This window comes from Chionomys nivalis, chromosome 5, assembly GCF_950005125.1.
Source record: "Chionomys nivalis chromosome 5, mChiNiv1.1, whole genome shotgun sequence".
In the NCBI taxonomy this organism is placed as follows: Eukaryota; Metazoa; Chordata; class Mammalia; order Rodentia; family Cricetidae; genus Chionomys; species Chionomys nivalis.
Genome location: NC_080090.1, coordinates 79,083,388 through 79,101,209, shown reverse-complemented (window position 1 = coordinate 79,101,209; position 17,822 = coordinate 79,083,388).

The window sequence follows — 17,822 nt, the reverse complement described above, 5'->3', positions numbered from 1 at the left end:
TCCGCTACCTTGAACTATGGACATAATTAAAGGTTCTAACCTGTACTTAACTGATTGAAACATTCTATCATTTTAATTAAACGCAAATAGAATATTTTGTGAATATGTGGTATTTGAGCACAGTCTCTTTATCAGAAAATCTATGAATGTCTCTTTTAAAGCCATTTCTGCATGCATATGCACAATAACCAACTTCATCAAATGTGGTGAGAGTATTGGAGTTCTTTGGTTAATAATGGCTATACTGTTTCTGTGAATAAATTGATAATTATCTATATTAAAATATATTTTCATTATTTAATAGCTCCCAAGTCCTTATAAAGCATGTTACAAGATTAAGAGTTTTAGGAAAAACAAGTATTGCTTAAATTCAGTATTAAATTTTGTACGTACAGTAATAGAAACTGCTTTCTCTTTCCAGTGCTACAATTGTGTTCGCCTTAAAAATGGTTTACTATAACAATAACTGGCCAATTTTTCTTTCATGCAAGCCTTTCCTACAACCATATGAACAATTATTATAACATAAATGATTTAAATACATACTTAACTTTAATGAATAGCACATAATTGAAAAAATGAACACTGTTGCTCCAAATATTCTCCTGTGTTGTGTTTATGCAAACTTCCCCCTCCCACCATCAACACATGCACATGCTGTATTACCCAAGGAGTCTGTTTCTAACAGGGATCAAAAAAAGAGCAGAAGATTGATTCACAACCAGAGGTGCTTTGTGTCTGACATTTTTCTAAGCTTCATGTCTTATGTTGCTTTTGTTAAAAGAGAAAGAACAAGTAAATTTTCAAAATAATTATTAATATAGTAGGAGTTTTAAAAGGTTTTTAAAATTATAGTATGTGTACTCTTACTTTGGAATTTGATAGGCTTGTGCAATTTTCCACAAAATTCTTCACACTTATTCTAACTCTACCAAGATATCAAGGATGCACATTACACACACACACACACACACACACACAAACACACCACTTACAGCGAGAGCATAAACATTTAGTTAGAAAAAAAAGTGACAGTGGAGCATGGATCATCAGCCTCTACAGGAACACCTTTTATAGTATCTGTATTTATTTATTTTGTAAAATATTAAGTAAACAGTTTCCTAATGACTTTGGTGTTACTGGCCTGGGTGATTCAATTTGGTATTGTAGTATTCACTACCAGGGACATATATGGGATTAAAGTCAAGCATTTTAGTAAATAGTTTATTAAATCATTCAAATATTTGTAAACTATGTCAGTGATAGGCTAAATTCATCTGGTACTTGAACTAATTCATGTCCCAATTTAGTCATGTTTTATTTATATAGTTTAGGTATAAATTATGACATGGTATAGATATGTTTAATTCATATAAATTTTATGTTTACACATTTTCATTTACTATGTTATATATATTTATTTATAAATCAAGTATTAAATTTTTTATGTACAATAATTAAAGTTGTTTCTAGTACTATAATTGCTTGTATACATACATATATTTGTATTCATGCTTACCATTTTTTAAACAAGGTATTATGTGTCCCAACCTGGCCTCAAACTCATTATAGTAGAGAATGTCCTTGAAGTTCTTGTCCTCTTGGCTCCACTATTCAACTGTTGAAATAAGGGAGCTTCCTTCTTCTCAGAATACTCCTGTTCTTATTTCCCTGCCTCTACTTCCTGTCTGGCTACTGGCCAATCAGCATTTTAAAAATGTAATTGACAGAATACAGAGTTGTCCCCTACCATATAACTATCTGTCTTTAACTCCATCAAAGACTCCAGAATGATATAATATTACCTAAGTAAATAGAAAGTGCATTATAAGCAGCTTTCAAAACTCTAGAAATGACAGAGACATCTCACTGCCTGAACAGTCACCCAAAGGTTTTCTGTACCATTGGGGCATCCATCTTTGGCCTTCAGGCCCATAGTAACCATCAGAATTTTCCATGAAGCAGGAAATTTTAAAGACAGTTTAGTCACTTTCTTTTGTATTCTGTAGAATGTCCCACAGACTGTTTCATGAAGCAGGCACCCCAAAGGATCATTTCAACTTTAGGCAAGCATAGCAGCCATCTCTATATGGGTTCTTCGTGTCCAGTTTATGCATTAATCCAGGCAAGAGCAGTGTTTTGCCCAAATGGCTATCAAACTCCATAAGGAGCCTCTTTGATGCCCATCTTCCTCTTGAAGTAGCTGGTGCTGCTAGTAGCAGATATGTCTCATAGTCATGAAAAGTCCTACATTATTAAAACATTTTAAATGCCGTATTCTGTAGTCTTTAAAAGATATGAAGAATGCCTATCTAACTGAAATATATCTCTATATGTCTAGAAAATCTAACATTACTACAAGCTTGACTATTATCGATGATTATCCATTAACAACTTATATTTCCTAATTATACATTACATTTTTAAATGAACTACACAATCACAATACCTTAATCAAGAGCAGAAAAATACATATAGCAAGAATGCCCTTAAATTTGTATTAATAAATCAGGATTTATACCAATGTAAATTATTTACCTCTATATCATATACCCTTTTAAATGTAAAAGAACATTTATAAACTATATTTGGGAATATGGGTGCAGTTGTTTTTCTCCAAACTGCTTTGTGCTGTAGGAGGGGGCATGGTTATTCAGGTCTTTCATGGTGTATCTACTATGCTAAGTTCATCTCAGAAGACGGTTGAACAAAGTAAGTTTTTGAGGGTGTTTACAGCAACCTTTCAGGAGGGCATGGTCTGTAATACCATATTGGTCTAGAAGGAATCAACAGGGTCTCATCTTCTGTGAAAACAAAAGAAGAACCTCTTTTCCAAAGCAACATATCCTTAGACCAAAATTCTGAAGTCAAGATACCTTTATAATGTACATGCTGGTTTAGCTTAGCTCATAAAATGAAATGTCTCTCTGTACTTAGCTCTTTACAGTAAAAAATTCAAAGAAAACAATAATACACAGAATCCAGACTCTTTGTGAATTTTCCATTTTTATGTGGATTATTTTTTTAATCTATAACTATCTGTACTCTGTCTCTTTAAAGACTTTATACAACTCTCTATACTCTTTAGTTTTTACCTGGAGTTAGTTGACCACATTGAGTCACCATTCTGTAACAAGGAGAGCTAGTTTGTGTGGGTTTATGTCCTGCCCAAACCACCAAAGAAGCAGGAGGTGAACTGCCCCACTGAAGAAGATACTGAGCCATGTGGCTAACATAGATAAGAATAATGGGTTAATATAAGCTACAAGAGCTAATAAGAAGCCTGAGCTAATGGTCCAATTAGTTTATAATTTAATGTAGACATTCTGTGTGATTTTCTTTAGGGGCTTACTGGCTGTGGGAAAGGGCAGGACATAAATTCCAACAAGCTGACCCTCCATGTTACATATCTCCATTAAAAACTTCAGGTGACAGTTATATAAACAATTAGATGTTAGCAAATTCTCATGTGAATTTGAGCTTTAACAATTTCTTATTTGATATCTATATTTTTATTAGAAGCTGTTGACATATTTGCATCCTCTAAAGCTGTATATTCTTTTATCTATATAAATCAACCTCCTTAGATTACTATCAATTAAGTTCTTCACATAGTTTGTCCACTGGGCATTGATATGGATGTGTGTAGTGGAAGCTTTTTATTCTGGGAATTGAATCCAAGTTCTTTGTTTTAGCTGTAGTTATCTCTATGTAGATTCTATGTGTCAGTACTAGTATTAAAATGATTTTCCACAAAAAGGATCATCCTTACAAAAAACTTCCATGTGAATTGGAAATGAATAAATTGCAGAAAAGGGGTGGCAAGAAACTGTTGGCCACCTAGCACTGTTCTAAGGGGTGGGCTGAGCAAGACAACTCTTAGGGTGACAGACTACATATTGTATGTATATTTCTAATCCTAGTCCATACAAAATACTTGGGATTCAATAATAACTAATACATTTTTCAGCATAATTCCTCACACAAGGAATAAGGAAGAGGAGTCTCCAAACAAGTTTCAAAGGTCAGTTGCATGATTTCACTGTTTTACTAAAAATGACGCTTGGAGAATGTTGCCTAATGACAATGTTATTTAGAAATCATTCCTCAATGTTTTCTTCAGAATTGTGTTGTTTGAATTAGTTTCCTGAGCTTTTTTTTCTATTCTCCAGTAAAAACCTTTTTTGAAGAATCTAAATTTATCACAAAGTGCCAGCAATAAAAATCATTATGCATTTGAAAAATAATAATTCTTAGGTCTTAAAAGTATTACTTATGAAGGACCGAAGCATGTATTTTAGTTACTAATTTTGCAAATTCAAGAACATTAACAAGAGAAACAGTGTTCAGAACAAAGGGTTGAACAGTGTCCTCAAATTATAAACATACAGTGAAGTTTGACTTGAAATCAATAAGCATATCTGTTTCCTCTCTCTAACTAAGTTCTAGCTGAGTTGGCTTAGCCAGAAAAACAAATATCAGCAGTGTTCCTAATTTGTGCAAAGCATCTTAATGAAGAAATAAAAGTAAGGTTCAACTTCTTTTTTCTGCACTAAATTCTGAAGATCTCTGGAAGCTGTTTTTTTTTTTTTGTTGTTGTTGTTTTATCCCCCCCCACACACAAATGTAGTTATTTTAAGCAACATATGCATCTGTCCTTTAAGTGTAAGGACAGACATGCAGTTGTAGACCAGGCAATGACACAGCCACTCCAGTAGCATTTCAGTGTTGTTACTCTGATTCCTGTCTGTGTTTAGGATGGACAATACAGAGGCCTGCTTCTTTCTGAGCAGCTGCTGTGAAGTGGACAAGACATCATCTTTATGTTTCCTGAAAACCCCTCAGTACACTTTGGTTTACACTATGCAATGTTTTTGCTTATTTTGAGTAAAAAAAAAAAAAACAACCCCCCAAAAATGTCAAACCAACAAAGCAAACAAAAAAGGAAAAACAAAATAAAAATTGCTATAATGAAACTTTGAAACCTTAAATTTTCACTGAAGTTAAGGAACTATTTATTAACTATGACTATTTCAACATTAAAAATATGGTCCATTGTGTCCACACACTTGTTTTATTTATACTTTACATTTTAGTAATCCTCTAGCTTGTAACATGAGACGGGGGCCTGTTTGTGTTTCTGTCCTCCCACCAGCTACCCCACAACTGTTTAGTCCCAAAGAAAATCATACGTACATCTCCATAAATTATAAGCTAATTGGCCCATTAGCTCTAGCCTCTCACTGGCTAACTCTCACATCTTGATTAACCCCTTTTTCTGATCTATGTTAGCCATGTGGTTCAGTACCCTTTTTCAGTGGAGCAGCTCACATCCTGCTGCTTCAGTGGTTTGGACAGAGAGGGAAGAATCAACTTCCTCCTTCCCAGAATTCTCCTGTTCTCATTACATCATTTCTACTTCCTGTCTTGTTTTCCTGCTCACATTTCCTGCCTGGCCAATCAGCACTTATTTGAAACATGATTGACAGAATACAATTTTCCCGCACCACTAACTAAATATGTCCTCCAAGATAGAGTTTTGTTAAGATGGCCTAACTCTCCCCAACCCCAAATGAAAGCAAATGGGTCAAGCACATTATAATGGAATCAATTGGAGAATTTCTTTAATAATTCATGCTGTTTAGAAAATTCTTTTTTAGTTAACTACAGTGGAGACTGGAAATATTCATTGTTTAAGAAGATATGTAGGAAAGAGTTTGTTAAATTTTAACTTAACAGAATTGTTTGATGTATTTCTTAAGTCCAGACTTCTCTAAATCAAAATGAGTTAAATAAATTGCTGGATTATGATTTCAGTTCTCAGATAGCTTAACTATACTTTGTTTTGTATGAACTTGGATTAGTAAAATGTAATACAATTGGCTAAATGGCACGGTCTCTGCACTTTACTTGAACTTCTTGTTCATATGCTTGTAAATTTAAAAAACATTCTCATCCTTTATTAGAAAATAGCTCCGATGAAGTGATTCTATTTCCACAAATTCATGTGTTGAAGACCTTACTCTTAAGCTTAAGATTTGAATTTATTTAGAGACAAGGTGTTGACAAATTTTAGTGTAGTAATGAAGCAACTATTGGGAGTTTTTACTTAAAAATGATGGTGTCCTATACAAGAAGAAAAATTTAAGGAACATGAAAGTGAATAGAAGAGCCTAAGACTTTTACTTAGCCTAGGATCTCCCCTCACAACTCTAGAAGAAACCATATTGTCACCACCTAGAGTTCACTCCAGCAACTGGATCTGTGGGACTTTAGATTTCTGTAAATTAACCTGAGTTTATGGAGTTTTGTCAAAGCAGCCTGGAACTAATCATAGGACATCACCAAAACACATGGTGAAGCAGTCCAGGTAAGAGCAATTTCTTGCCCAAATGGCTATCAAACTCCATTAGGAGCCTCTTCAATGTCTATTTTCCTCTTGAAGTAACTGGTGCTGCCAGGAGCAGATGTGTCTCACCATCATGAAAAGTCTTAAGTTCTTAAATTTTTTTTTATTCTTTTTTAATTAAAATTTCCACCTGCTCCCTGTTTCCCATTTCCTTCCCCTCCTCCCAAATATTGCCCCCTCCCCCCACTCCCCTCCCCCTATCCCCATTCCTTTTCTCCTCCCCCCACACCATTCCCCCTCCCTCTCGATACTGAAGAGCAGTCCAAATTCCCTGCCCTGCGGGAAGATGAAGGTCTTCTATCTAGGTCCAGGAAGGTGAGTGTCTAAACAGGCTAAGCTCCCACAAAGCCAGTTCATGTATTAGGATCGAAACCTAGTGCCATTGTCCTTGGCTTCTCATCAGCCTTCATTGTCCGCCATGCTCAGAGAGTCCAGTTTCTTAAATGCCATATTATATTGTCTTTGAAAATTTTGAAGAATGCTTATTCATCTTAAATATATCTCTATACATTTAGAAAATCTAACCAATATGACTACAAGCTTGACTATTATAAATGTTAATTTACTCATAACTTATATTTCTTAATTATACATTATATTTTTAAATGAACTATACAATCACAATACCTTAATCAAGAACAAAACTATACATATAATAAAATTGACCTTAAATTTGTATCAATAAATCAAGATACATACTAAAGCAAACTATATTTGTATTATCTCCCTTTTTAAATGTAAACAATTATAAACAATATTTAGAAATATGGGCGTAGTTTAGTCCATACTACTTCCTGCTGTTTGGGAGCACTGTTAATCAGGTCTTTTATGGTGTATCATGTGTGCTAGGTTCATCTCAGTCAGCAGATGAGTAAAGTAATTTTGGGGGGATGTTCCAACAACCTTTCAGGGGGGCATGGTCTATCAAAGGATGTGGGAAGGTATATAGCTAGCAACTACCTGCTTATTGGGGTATGGCCTCATAGACTATTTACCTGGATGTAGAGATGTGTCCAGCACCCTTTTCCTCTCTGTTTCTTCTTGGGCCCTGTTTGCTGTTCAGTTTGCTTTGGATATGATCTACCTCCATTGTTCAAGCAGAGAATCCTGACTTTATAAGTTTTACCTTTTAATAAACATCGGTATATTTCTTAGTTCTGAGCTAGTGTGAATTTTTTTTATATAAGCATTCAATCTCTCTGCCTTTGATCAAACCACATTTGTTTAGAGGTATTTCACAGGTTCACATCTGTGGAAACAAAGAAAAACTTCTTTTCCAAAGCAACATATCCTAAGACTCAAATTTTGAAATCAAGATACCTTTATAATATACATGCTGATTTAGCTTAGTAGGCCATACAATGAAATGTCTCTGTGTAGTTAGCTTTATTACAGTCAAAAAATCAAAGAAAACACAATAATACACATAATCCAGACTCTCTGTGAATTTTTCATTTTTATGTGGCTTATTTTTTTACTCCTTTTAATCTATGTCTGTCTGTACTCTGTCTCTTTAAAGACTCTATCTTTCTTTAAAGCATTTTCTTTTATGACTCTCTATACTCTTTTCTCTCCCAAGCCTATGTACATTTATCCAACACTGTGACCCATTTGGAGGTCATTTATGTCTAAATCTGTCCTATTGGGAAATGTAATTCTTCACTCCCTAGGATAACTTTTTAAAATGTTAAGCACTTCTTAAAAACTTAAGTTGCACCATTAGTATGGGTAACTTGGTACCACCTTTTTGCCTGACCAGTCTAAAACTTAATCCATGCTACTACTATGACATATACAGTAGTTCCTGCTAGTTTTGCACAGTACAACATGGCAGAGCTACTTGTCTCTGAGTCTCTGAGCCACACACATACAGTTCCAGGTACATTGCCAGTCTAAGTTGCCATCAAGCAAGCCGCATGCAGCATGCTGCTCACAAACCCAGCTCAAACTCTCAATAGCTGATCTCCTGCTTGAAAGAGTCAGAGCTCACGCTGGCAGCAGCCCAGAAAGCCAGCATTTTAAAACCATCGCTTGTTTTTTTGCTGTGGCTGCTGGTCAAGAAAATCTCTCATAAAGGAGCTATGGAAAGCTGCCAGCAAACAGCAAGAAGCTACGTTAAACTCTGTTTTTTGGGTTTTTTTTTTGTTGTTGTTGTTGTTTTGTTTTTTAGAATTTTTTTGAGCCCTCTCAGGTTCTACATGGATTTAGTTGACCATGGGGGCACCAATTGTTGGATGGAGGCCTGCTTGTTTGTCCCGGTTGAGCAGCTATCTTAGCCCCCAAATAACCACACCAAAACTGTATTATTTAAACTATTGCTTGTCCCATTAGCACTAGCCTCTTATTGGCTAACTCTCACATCTTAATTTAACCCATTTCTATTACTCTGTGTATTGCCACATGGCAGTGGCTTACCAGGAAAGATTCAACATGTCTGACTCTGGCAGTTCCATGGTGGCTCTTTCTGACTCTGCTTTATTTCTCCCAGAAATCAGTTCTATCTTCTCTGCCTACCTAAACTAGGCCAGGGCACATTTTTTTATTCATTAACCAATATAAGCAACACACAAATAAAAGGAACTCCTACATCACTGAATTTGCCAAACGAAGATAAGACAGTCATTCAAGGTTCTTGTTTCATGGGAAAGTCTGATAGACCTTCTGTAGGACATGGAAGAAAGTGACTAACAAATTGCCAATACAGGTAAAACAGACTTTCAAATTTCCTGCTCCTTCGAATAGTCTGCCAAATACTCTGGGCCTATAGACTGAAAATGGATGCCCCAACTGTTTGATTGGAAGTGTCACCACAGTCCCAGGCATCCATTTACCCAAAGAGCCGAGAATATTGGGGCTTAGGCTTCACCTCAGTCCCTGGCATCCATATATACAAAAAGTCTGGAATGTTTGGTTGGAAAGTTTCATCCCAAGCCCTCTTCTCTGGGATTTGCCTCAGTACAGACTCAACCTCCAGGAAAGACCTGAAAACGATGACCCCCTCCCCAGAGAGGGTCAAGTCAAGACCACTCCCAGATAAACTGCTCCCAGAAAACAAACACATGGTTTTCTGGTATTCCTCTCCCCTCTACATGATTCCCTGGTCTTCTTTCCTCATCTCCTCTCTGAGAGCCTGGGGGACCACCTGGGAGTGTTGGCATCCATTAAACCTGGGATTTTGATTTGATTTTGTCTGATTCAGATTATTGCATTGGTATAGAGGCCTATTGGGCCGAAAAACTTTTCATCTGAAGATTCCACTGAGGTGGCTCTTTTTCCCACTCCCAAGGTTACATGTTGGGAAAACACCCTTCTCCTCCACACATGCTCTCCACCAGGCTAAGATTGACTTTGTCTGGGTAAATTCTGAGTTCCAAATCATTGTCCAGGGACATGAACGATTTAGACGATTCTGTTGAAGTCACGGCCATGCCAGAAACTCCAGCTGACCAGACAAGGATCTGCCTTGTTGTGGGGGGGTCAAGGACGTGCCTTGCCCCTGTGTGGTTCCTATATCTGGAAATGTCCTTTCAAGGAATTTCCCACACCTCAGTTTTTTGACTCGAAAGTCTATCACAGTGAATGTATTGTACTAGGTTTTGAGTCCTGAGTCCCAGCATGGACTTTAAAGAAAGGAGCACTTACAACTTGAGGCCTGATCTCTAAATGCACTTGGGCAACTTTTTTACAAAAATCTTTTGAATTGGGACACTCTGGCATCTTATATCCCTTAATGCCTAAAAAATTTTTGTCGACCTAAATCAAACAAGTCCCCGTAGTCCATGGTTTCTGGAAGGTATGCTCCCACTCCTACTCCCACTCCCCAACTCCCCTCCCTAATTCTCTAGCAGTTTGTTGTTTGTTTCATGCTGGGATTCTCTCTATAACAGATTTGTTTCCCCCTGCCCTTCCACTTAAAAAACTACATAGGGGTTCTTTCCTTATGTTTCTGTTCTCCCTTGCAGCATCTGCTAATCTGGTCCTTAATGGGACCACCTGTATTCTTCCCTGGCTTTATGCAGCCTACAGCAGAAATTTAAGTTGATCAGCTGACAACAGTTTCCAAAAAAAAAAAAAAAAAAAAAAGATTTGCTCATTTTTCTAGTAATGTGTGTGAGATACTTATTTTACATCTATATGTGAATGCATGTTTGTTTCCACAAACAAGTTGTTTCCACAGATTGTTTTATATCTCTGTGCATATGTGTGCTTGTTTTAAAATCTGTAAAACTTATAACTCCAGATTACAACAGCTCTGGGAAAATACAAACATGTGGGTAGTCACCATTTTTAACCTCAGTGCCATCTTTGATGAGAGTACCCATATGCACTGGACCTATCAAGGAGACATTCTGCCTCTAATATTTTTTTTGGTCTACTAAAATATTCCTTCTAATCTTCTTGCCTTTACTAGCATTGGTAAGGTGTAACTGATTGGGTAAACTATGTCTAAATTTAACTTACATGTCTCATTTGGATATACTTGACAGGTAATGATACCCTGTCTCTCAAGTGTCTTTACAGATCTGAGAGTATGCAATTTAACAAAACAGCTTCTTATAATAGACATGCCATATCCTGTAGCATCCTATAGGTCCTCCAAGAAGATGCATGGTTGCAAAAGACCTTCTGACTGGAGGCTTGCCTTTGATTATGGCAAAGCCACCCACACAGCAAAAAGAGGCCTTCCACCTCATCGACTTCCTGGACATTACACCAAAGATCAAGTGTCTCATAATGCCATGATAGGTAGATTAAACCCTCTTCCCACAGGAAAATCTTTGGGCCTCCTGGACTCAGCAGCTAAAGACAAATACTATTTCTAAGACTGATATATTTGCCAAAGAGTACAGAAAGACTTGGGATTGCATGTGTAGCTAAAAAGCTGTCTCAATTATGTTCATTTATCCCTCTTAGATCTGCTTAATGGCATTTGATGACTTAAGGTACCGATAGAGAGACTTTGGATTGCCTGTGTAGCTAAAACGTGGTCTCATTTATGCTCATTTATCCCTTTAGATCTGTCTAATGACATTTGATGATTTAAGGTACTGATAGCTCATTACTTTATTAATTTTCTGGTTAAAAATACAGACAGGTGTGCCTCTTTTATAGGCTCTATAGTTCAGAGTTAACAGGCTTTAGATGTATCTTTATAGGTCCATAGTTTCCAGTTCCGTCTAATTGTCCTCTAAAATGTTCACACCTTTTAACCTAAAGCCAAAGCTTTTTGCTATGACAGCAAGATATAAATCTGTTCCAGTCGTCCTACAGATACAGCAGGTTCCTGGAAAACCTTCTGCTTCTTTATCAAAATTCTGGACTGGTAAAAATTCCAGAGCATATTTTTTTAACCCCACCCACTTTCAAGCATATTTTACAGGTCACTCCTGCTGTTTGAGCCAAGACTAACTTTAAGAGTGGGTCTTCCAGACAACACCAACACCTGCACTAGCTCCTGAGATTTTGCCATGGGTACCACTTCTCCTGGCTCAAATGGAGACCTATTAAACAACTAAAATCTGTTTTAAGGGGCATATCTGCTCCTCTTTCATTCATTCAGCCATGTCTCTACTGTACAACCAGAGCAGTTCTCTGTACCATTCTTTCTGGGAGTTAATCACCCTTCCCATGGCTAGCCCCATTTGTCAGACTGGTAATAACAATCTCATCTCTCCCTCAAGGAACAGATGCCTGAGGTTTCCAGGGTGGCAGTTAACCAGATGTCTCTCCAATCTCACTTCCTGCTAAAAGCTCACAACTCCTAACTCTCCCCCTCTCCCACATTTTCCAATGCTTGCAGCAAGTAGCCAGACTTGAGCTGGTGTACCCTATACCCAAAGAGTCTGGGATGTTTTGTTGGAAGCATCACCCCAGCCCGTGCCACCCCTATATCCAAAGAATTTGGAATGTGTGAGTTAAGGCTTCACCTCAGCCGCTGGCATCCACATATCCAAAAAGTCTAGATTGTTTAGGTAGAAAGTTTCATCCCAAGCCCCCTCCTGTAGATGTCTCACCCCAGACTCCACTCCGAGAAAGCCCTCCAAATGGTGACCCCTCTCCAGAGAGGCTCAAGACCATTCTCACAGGGAACTTAAACTGCTCCCCAGAGAACAAACATGGTTTTCTGATCTTCCTTTCACTTCTCTGTGGTTTTTCAGTGTTCTTTTCCCCTCTCCGTGATTTCCTGGTCTTCCTTACCCATTTCCTCTCTGGGGGCTGGAATGCCACCCAAGAGAGTTAGTATACATTAAACCTGGGCTTTCTCCAATTATGACTGATTTAGTATGACTTGGATTATTGCATCAGCAAAGGGGTTTATTGGGTCATAAACGTTCCACCCTTGTTACAGAGAAACATTGGGTGACTTTCCAGGAAATGGGATGTCTCTGTCAATTCTAAAGTTTTGGAAGTTGCTTACAGTGCACTTACTGTTTACTCAGGTACTATTATATCCTTCGAGAGAACCCCTGGGGGGTTCCAGGATGCCCCTTGATCCTGCTGAGCCTTTGTTGCTTAATGTTATCATGCATTTACTGTGTTTATCATGGTCTGATGATTGACTGGAAGAATCCCACAATATCTAGAACAATATGATTGTTTCACAAAGTTTAAAAATCCCACTCTTCACTGGTAGTTTTCTTACAGATAATAATGGAGATGGTTTTTATAGAGCAATAACATTTAGAGATTAATAAATTAATATCCTTAGCAATGTGAGCTGAGGATGAAAAATCCAAACAAAGAAGTTTTACACCTTATAGACCTATGAATCTGACACGTGGAAAATAGGCTGATGATCAAAAAAGGCAGTTTTGTACATACACCCAAGGTTAGATTTGAGTTCCTTGGTGATGTAGCTTACAGAATTAATCACAGGCTTTGGTGTGCACCTTGAAAAAACAAGCTGTGAAGGGGAATTATATGACCCTGTTGTGTGTAAATAAAAAAAAGAATAATAGATGGGTTTGCTAAAACATTTTTGTAAGGTTTTGTAGAAGAAAATCAGAACATGATACACTGAAACTGCAAACTGCTGTCTGCTGTGGAATAATTCTTTTGTTCACTGTGAAGATGTGTTGCTCTTATTGACATTAAAGGACAAACTGGTCAATAGATGAGCAAGAAGAAATTAGTGGGAGAACCAGAATGAGAGGAATACGGGCTGAAGAAGGGAAGAGTCAGGGGAGTCACAAATCAAATGCAGAAAAAAGGATGATGAACATGTCATGCTGAAAAAAGATACAGTTACATGGTAAATCATAGATAGAAAGCATGGGTTAATTTAAATTGTAATAACTAATTAGTAATAAACTTAAGCTATCAGTTGAACATTTCTAATGAATAATAGGTCTCTGTGTGGTGACTGGTGAGCCAGCATCCCTTAATGAAAATCTCTGCCTACACCTGCCTGCCAGTACAAAAAAAAAAAAAAAAACTGGCTGAAATATACTTGACTTTCTAAAACTTTATTAATCATAATAACTACATGTGTGTTTCTAAGAAAATTATGTAAGTTGTGGTTATTGGTAATTTCTTCTTGCACAGAAATTTTTGTCTTAGATGCTATAAAAAAGATAATAGAAACATAAATACATAGAGCTAATTTTGCTCCTTCACATTAGTCCCCTGTATGTTAACTTTTTAACTCTCAATCTTAAATCTAGTTTCTCTGACCTTCTGTATCTGGAAACCAGCACCCCTGGCTCCTATAATCCTTCCTCCCTGTTTTTCACAGAATTCCCTGAGTACCACCTAAATTGGGTTTCTATATTTGTCTCCATAATTTCCTGGAAGACACGGCTTTAATGACGATTATGCTAGGTTCCTGTCTATGAACATATCAGGATCATTTCATTGACTTTTTTCTTGCCTTGTTTGGTTCTGTTCCAGGGCTTGGATATCCAGCCACTGGTTGCTGGCCCCACATAGTGTCAGGTGTGTGCTCCCTCTCTTGCCATGTATGTTAAGCTGGATCTGTCATTGGTTGACCACTCTCAGAAATTCTGCTCTACCTTTACTCAAGCACATCTTGCAGGCAGGACAGATTGTAGGTGGAAAATTTTGTGACTGGGTTCGTGTTCCAGTCTCTCTACTGAAAGGCCTTGTTTGGTGACAGAAGATGACCAATTCAGCCTTTATGTCCCTAATTACTAGGAGTCTTAGATAGGGTCACCCTTGTCAATCCCTGAGACTTTCCATTGGTTTAAAGAAAACAATGATCATGATATATTTTATGAAGAGATAACTTTCAATTAAACAAAAGAAAGTACTCACTACACTTACAGAGAGATAAATTTGAAAGGAGAAAGAAAGAAGGATGTGTGAGTGATCAGTAAGGCACACAGAGTGTTAACCAGCACAGGACTTCAGGTGACAATGTCAGGAGGTAAGAGGAGGGTGAAAAGAATGTTTATTGTGTGTACCATGGCCTCAAATTCAAGTCCTCATTCAGTCAGTGTTGTGAAATACTACCATGCACGGAGATATTTAGATGCAGGTGTTTTTGGAATGTAAAAAGTTAGGAATAGATACAAAATTATTTTTAAAGGTGAGTTTCATTGTGTAGCCCATAATCTATCCTGGAGAATATTTTATATGATTTTAGAAAGGATGTGTGTATCATTCTTGTTAGGTAGCATGCTATCTGTATGTCTGAGAGGTTCAATTAACTTCATTGGTATACAAATGTGCCAGTTTGGTTTTACATGGTTCTGAAATAAAACAATTTTGAAGATCAAAAAATATGTCTAACATATCTAGTGTTATTGCATTGGGTTTTTGTCTGTCTGATAAATAACTGAAAATAACAATATGGAATATGCCAATGTGTACTATAACTATGTTTACTTCTGTCAGGCCTTTACATATTAAACACATACCTAATTGTTATATGTATTTGGAGAATTGGGTTTTATCATTACACAATGACCTTCATTTTCCTTTCCTAGCCTTTTGTTTTAAGTTCTGTTTTGTCTGATGTGAGTCACAATCATTCTGTGTTTTGCCTCCTATGTTCATGGACTGTACTTTTCATTCCTCTGCTATTGTCTTAATCTGGTTTCTCCACAATATGTATGTGTGTGTTCCACATCACCTTCATGATGATAAAGATAATGAGTTTTACCGGTGATTGGATTAATAGTTTACTCACTATTGGAATTACTTCCATTATAAAAAAAACAAAACAACAACAACAAAAAAAAAACATAGAATGTTTCCATGCCAAGATGCTGCCCAGCAGAAGCACCCAGGAAATAGAAGGAAATGTTAGACATCAAATCTTAGGCCATCATCTCAGATATGTAGTACTTTACATTCTAAAATTTGGAACTTTATGAGATGAGTGTTTTTTAAGCTAACACATGTGGCTTATAGTAATTTGTCACAGTGGTGCTGACAGACAACTATTTTCATTAGTGTTAAGGTAAAACACAAGTACTTTTGCATATTATTTTTACTAATAAGCATTTCCTTGATGTTTAAATAATTGGTCTGGCAGCTATCAAATGTCATATAATAGAAAGGTATAAGATAATCTGCTCAATTTTGATCTTGTTATACCTATATTTTAACCTTAAAGAACACAAATATTTGAAAATTTAAAATATCTTTAGACATCCTGGTCTTAAGTTAACTTATATTCATGATTCAAAACTTATTATGTTAGTGATAGAGGTACTGAAATATAAAGATAAACATTAATGTGACTCTGTTTACACTGTAATTATATTCTGAATAGCCAAGGTAAACTGAAAATATTGTCAGTTTAAGTCTATTTTAAATAGCCAATATTCTATTAATCATAATAAACTAATAGAGTGTAGTAGGAGCTGTGGGTTGTGTTCCTGCCACCCGGCTCCTGGCCGCCTGGCTAGCTTATGCCCCCCAAAAAAGCACACAAAACTGTATTCATATAAACACTGCTTGGTCCATTTCTATTAATGTGTGTAGCACCACAAGGTGGTGACTTATCTTGCCTAACCCATATTTAGTAATCTGTGTAGCACTAGTCTTACCGGGAAAGATTCAGGATATCTGACCTGGTGGCTTGCTTCATCACGTCTGCCCTGGAGAGGAGAGGCATGGCATCTGCTCACTTCTTCTTCCTCCCAGCATTCTGTTCTGTTTACTCTACCCACCTATGTTCTAACCTATCAGGCCAAGCAGTTTCTTTATTAATTAACCAATGCCCTTCCTCCATCAATAGAGGGCTTTTGAAATATTGCCTTGTGACCCTGGAAAAATAGGAGCTATGGTGAGTTACTGCCACCCATTTTCACAGTGTCATATTACATACATATAGAGAGTCCAGGAAAAAAGATAAAAATTTAGCAGTATTTGCTGAATAATTGCCTTCTTTTTACTATCATAAACTTAAAATGTCTTCCCACTATAAACTAGTAACTGCCTTGAAAGATATTAAATAGAAACTACTAACAGTATTCCTTCTAAAGATAAATACAGTTTCCTCTAATTTTAAATTTGAATGTATTTAATGTTTATTTCCTTTATTAATTTGGGCATAAAGTACATATGTGCTTATTTCCTCTTTATCAGTTATACACAGTGCTTATATCACTAACAGAAACTGCTACCTATTTAAAATTTAAACCCTTTGTATAAATGTTTGAAATAATTATTTGTATAGTTTCAATGTGTGAAATTAACATGTTCAAAATTTCATATGCAAAATATTTCTTAGATTTGTTTATTAAAACAAAAGTACTATGTGGCAAATACTTATATTCATAAGTAATGTTAAGTATGACAGTTAGATTATTACATATTTGTGAGGTAATACTAATTTGAAAATGAAATAATATGCTTTCTTTTTACCATGAATAAGAAATTTGATTAAAATGTATTGAGGAATACTGGAGAAATTTTGAAAAGGTATGGGTAGAAACAGATGTTGAAGTTATTGCATCTATTTTATTGCCATTGGTTATTGGACACAGCACATCTGCACTAGGAGTTTTGAACTCACTATTTTGCATTTGTGACAGCAGTCTCTCAGGCTCCACATTAATCACTATGTATCAACACAAATTTACACTTATGAGAAGAAATGCGTTAAACAATACTTCAAAGATAATTTGAAACTGTGTTAGTAATATGCACGTGTATTTCTAAACAAAGGTTCATTCATCCACTAAACCAAGAACTTTTTTTTTTTTGCACTACTGGGATAATTGATTGGACCATCAATGCACATTGTATGTAATGGAGGTGATATATTTGCCTTTTCATATCCAGATTTCCATAAAAATTTTATATAGTCTGATGATGGGACATATAGCTTTTGGTTTTCTTTCCATTTTAAAGTCATGCTTTGTCTTTCCATAATTTCATTTGATACTATACATGCATCTGAAAGACAAATTATCAAAAGTTAATTAATACATAAACCTAC